Source organism: Solanum tuberosum, unplaced genomic scaffold, assembly GCF_000226075.1.
Source record: "Solanum tuberosum cultivar DM 1-3 516 R44 unplaced genomic scaffold, SolTub_3.0 scf00132, whole genome shotgun sequence".
Classification (NCBI taxonomy): Eukaryota; Viridiplantae; Streptophyta; class Magnoliopsida; order Solanales; family Solanaceae; genus Solanum; species Solanum tuberosum.
The window spans coordinates 24,737-30,396 of record NW_006239055.1 but is presented as its reverse complement, the minus strand read 5'-3'; positions in this window follow the sequence as shown (position 1 = coordinate 30,396).

Below are 5,660 nucleotides of genomic sequence, written 5' to 3'. Positions count from 1 at the left end.
ATATATATATATATATATATATATGATGATGATGATTTCTCCTCTTTCCTATTAGTGCAAGTTTTTTTATTATTATTAGGAGAATTCTGTTGCTATTTTGTTTTTAAAATTCTTTAAAACTCCAAGTTAAATAGCCAAAAAAAAAACACAACAACAATCAACATCACGAATATTTTTTAAAATTTAGAATTTATTCATTTTTTACTTTTATAGCATCATACATTGATTGTTATCTACAAGAAAGTGCTAAAATTGTAACTATTCTCTATGTATGATGGGAATAATATAAATAAGAGAAAATTACCGGTATAAGCAAGCATATACTAGTTAATTAGTTAATATTGTTATAGTTTGCTCTAATTATAATTCACGATTTACTTTTAGCTATAATTACGCGGTTCAACTTTTTAGTTTTGTATAATTCACATGTTTGTATAATTCGAAATTTTTATAACTTTTGTATAATTTTCGGAATTTGTATAACTGTTTACACTTGTTATGTTTGTAATTGTATAAATTTGTTATTTCAGGCCAACCGTGCTGGATGGTGAGGAAAACTATTGGAACCAATGCAATTGAACAAGAAAGCTGGACAGAGCATGACTAAAACCATCAATCTACAGCTAATTGGAGATCTGGAAAGGGTGAAATGGAAAGGACTGCTTCTCCAAAACCAAGCATGCTGTGTTTGCATTATGGTTGTGTTTACATGGAAGAATGATGACTGTTGATAGACTGATCAAATGGGGTTTGCCTGCAGATCCAAAATGTGTGTTGTGCATGAACTGTGATGAAGATAGAGATCATTTATTTGCTATGTGCCCATATGGGGTCATTTCTTAAATTGGATCATCAAATGTGGAAAAGGGAAGTCAAAGTATGCTCGACTCTTCAGTCTATGCAGTATGGATTGAAAGGAATCTGCGAGTGTTTGAAAAGAGAAGTCGTGGTAGTGAATGTATTGCCTATATGCAGTGTTAGAGCCATGCCTGATCTCACCCTTTTAATTCAAAATTTTAAGTTTTGATTTGTTCCCATAGCTTGTAGTCGATAGTGAACTTTTCTTGAAGATGGTCAGCTGAGGTGAGGATGTACTATGGGTTTGTAATGTTGCTCTGGTGATTAATAAAAATCTGTTAGTTACCAAAAAAAATTGTATAAATTTGTTATTTCAAGTTTATACAAATGTATCCGTGAATTATACAAACCCGCAAATTATACAAACAAGACAGCTTAAACTGTAGCTACAACCCGTAAATATGCAAACTATAGTTATGGAGCATAATTAAATTTATTATAGTGGCTATTTACAAAAGTTCTCTATAAATAATTACGGGAAAAATCGTAACTCTATAAAAAAGTTTTAAAAAAATAAAGAGCTCCTAAATAAAAATGGAAAAGACGGGATTTTTAAAAAATAAATATGTGAATGAGATAATTTTCAGCTAAAATTTTGACAACTATTTTAGTGTAAATAAAGGAATAATTATTGGGCAAACTACATACATCTCACTAGTTTAGTCCCTAATTACTAAGATTTTCGATAGTTTCAAATATTATTTCATCTACCATATTTCGTGCTTAGGATAAATGAATCTGAATCCGCGAGATATATGTATCTATCAAATTTTAAAATTGAGATACATATTTTATTTGTTTAAATTAATTGATTATAACCGATTTCCTTAATTAGAGGAGTAATTGACGATAATCAAAATACATGGACAATTAATTCTAAAAATCTAAATTAATTAAATCCCTTAATATAAGGTGGAAATCAAGGAGTATATTTATGTTTAGTTAATATCATTTTATTATTATTTGAAATAATAAATTCATTAATATTATTAATAAAAGACAAAAACATGTATATCTTGGTCATGTAATTTGATTTGTTCATTTTATTAATCTTAAAATAATAAATTCATTAATTTGATGTATCTATTATCAATATATAATGTATCCATCAAACTAAACACTTAGATACATGAGTATCATACAAGTACATTCATATGTATCATAAAAGTATTCAGTATTAATTTCATGTATATATTTATATGATCCAATATTATTTCATGTATCTTTTATACTTATATATCAAGTATCAATTTCATACGTTATATCCAAAAACATGTATCTCAGATAATACGAAAATAGTTAGATACATTGTAATAAGATAACAAATATATATGATAATATTAGGATACATGATAGAAGACCAGATATGACAAGACTCGGGTACATGACAGAACAAATTGTTTCAAATATATGCATAAATTTTCAATATATTCATTAGATACATACACACTTAAGATACACTGATAAAAACTAGATACATATAATCGTATCTAATAATGTATCAGATACATCAATAATATGTCAAATACATGCATAAATCTCCACTTATTAAAATTTTCGATTACATTTGTGGCTGGTCAAGACATCTCACCACGGTGGTATTTGCTTCGCCTTTTGATTCATCGATGTTGCTCACTGCGCCTAGATCCGACGGGAGAGGTGAGACGAAGTTTCTTGGTTGATCCATAGTATACAAGGTTTGCAACCGGTACCATCACCAATGTCAAATTTGATAAATCTAGTGGGCTTGAAATCTCTGCTAACTACAATACCCACTGTCTCTGTGCGCCAGAGATGTCTCCCCTTACGAGAAAAAATGATAGATTCGTGAGGAATTGGTTTGAGAGTGAGAACATCAAAGGCTAAGAATTTGATGTGTGTTGACAAGTTGTAGAACATCCATTTTAATGGAGTGTTTCTTCTAAGTAAATTTCGACTAATCAAGGGAAGAGGAAGAGTTAGAGTTAGAGTTTGAGTTTTATCTTAACTCATACTCCCTGAGAGAAAGATATTTGTTTTTAATTAAAACACTAATTTTGGAGTTTAAATGTAAAGACAATTAATCAATCTCAATTTTAAGGCATATGGGTATTGATTGTATCTTCAATAATACATGGTATAAAATATAAAAAGTGGTAATGTATGTAATTGTTTGAAACTAAAGGTAAAATTGATATATATGGATATGGTAGTAATGTATGTCTAATAAAGTAGTTTATCCATAATTAGGGTATTTGTTATTTTAATCATAGTTAGGACCTTGGTTTAAATACGTAAATCTTAACCTTTAATTTTTAATTATGACATGTGGCTTCCATCCAAGTAAAAACTTGAAAAAATGCATGGAAAGAATGAGTAATAGAGATCAAGGAGCCTCATCCAAAACTTTATATTCAGTTAAACTAATACACTTGAATTGGGAAGGAAGTAATACTAGGATTATGTCCAAATTTGACTAAAATAAGTTATTCATTTATAAAATTAAAATGATGATTGATTTATAATTTAGAAATTCATATAACTTATAGTACATGTATATAAATTATAAAAGAATTATATTGGTCTATTATCTTATGTAGAGTTAGACATGAAATAACTAAGAGTAAATTTTAGGTTTAGCAAACATAAAAATCATATTTGTATGTTATAACTATAGTTTGTATAATTGCGCTCCATAGCAAACTTTATATTTTCTATGGCTATTAATCTGTAAATTTCGGTATACATATACATAAAAATTTATATTTGTATATTTTGGTATACAAACTAAAACATAGTAATTGTATATAAACAAAATTACTACATATATACAACACATATGTATACCGAATGGGTCTATTTGTATATTTCGGTATATAAATGGGTCCTGCAATTAATTTTTATACGATATACAAATGGGATTAATTTTTATACAACATATATGCATACCGAATGGATCTATTTGTATATTTCGGTATACAAATGGGATGGCAAAAAACATGAAATGTTTGCTGCAAATTACAAATAAAAGAAATTATGGCTATAACATTTAATTTGAATTAATAATTTGCTATTTCATACCATTAATATAAATTAATTTTTTCGTTAAAATAAATATAATTATAAAATTATTAGAAATTTAGACTAAACGGTGCATCACCATGTTCCCTTGTCTAAAGTTATGTTGCATTACTCGATTTCCCAATTTTCTCAACCATAATTTGCATTCAAGTACTATTTCCTTCGTTTTTTTATTATTCTGAATTTCTGATTATTAAAAATATTTATTCAATTATTTGTCAATTTACAAATTCAAGATAAAATTAATTATTCTCTTTATTTCAATTTATGTGATACTTAATAAAATTTGAGATTCAAACAAGTTTTTATTTACCACAATTTTTCCATATATCTTTTTAATATATTGAATTATCAATTATTGTGATTTGTGACTTATAGTACTTTTATGCAGTTTTCAAGTATGGAAACAAAATAATCAAAAAACTTAACATTCCATACCAAAATTGACGGTCATAATTAAATTATATGACTCTCAAAATTTGAACAATGACACATAAATTAGGACAGAGGGAGACTTTTTTTTCATGTTTCTCTTAAAATTAATTCTTTTTTAAAATATATATATTGTAGAGTTTTAACAAATTCATTCATTGTTAATTTTGATATTAATAGATAAGACACACAATATTAAAAAAAGAAGAACTTAAAAGATAAATTAATAAAAATATCACACCTATTTATAATTTTTATGGAGTGTATAAAAAGAAAATAAATAAGTAATATGAAACGAAGGAAGTACATATTTATACGGGGGAAATCAATTTTTTGCATAAATATGGAGTAGCCTTGGAAACTGATTTTACCACTATCTTATTTAATTCTATTTTTGTTATTATTATTTGAACCCTAATAATGTAGTACTGATCATATGGTTGGAGGGTGAGCTTTTATGTTAGATAAATGATAACTATAATATCAGATATTGTATACTTTTTTTATTTGTCATTTTTTAGCATATCAAAAAAAAAATTATTTAATTTTCAAATTTAGACTATAAATTAAATATCAATTATTTATTATGATAATTGTGATAATAGGCAATCATTTTTTTAAAAATTGTTACCTCTCTTAAGGATCTTTCACCTTTGCTTTTTTGGTGACTCCAACTCACCAGAGATGTTTACTATCTGAATAATTCCCTCTCGTCAATAATATGCAATCATTATTTTCCAAAGGGTGTGTAAAATCTAAATTGAATAAGTAAAAGTGAATGAAGAAAGCAATAGTTACATAAGTTACGGATAATTATAAGTTGTTAGGGGTCATTTGTTGCTGCTAGGGTCATTATGTATACATTTGTCTGGTTTTGAACTCACAACCCTCACACAACAATTGATACATTTAACCATCTGAGTTGCACGTCATTTACGTTAAGAAATATCACTGTATAATATATATATATCTTTTGTGTTTTTTTGTCATTTAATTATATATATGTTTATATTTAGCAAATTTTTCTGATGAAGTCATATCTCGTGAAGAAGAATATTGCAGGAAAAGATAAAGAGAAGATTATTATTTTTTAAGGTATCAAATATAATGAAAGAAAATTCTTTTATTTGTAGAGAAAACTAATGTAATCCTAAAGTAACTAACTAGAAATTTATTATAATACAAATATATTTATAACATTAATAGTAGTTTAAAACTCTAAGTTTGACTAGAACGATTTTATATAATTATTTATTACTAAGAATATTATGTAAAAGAAGTAATATACTCTTTAAAATGAATAAGGAAAA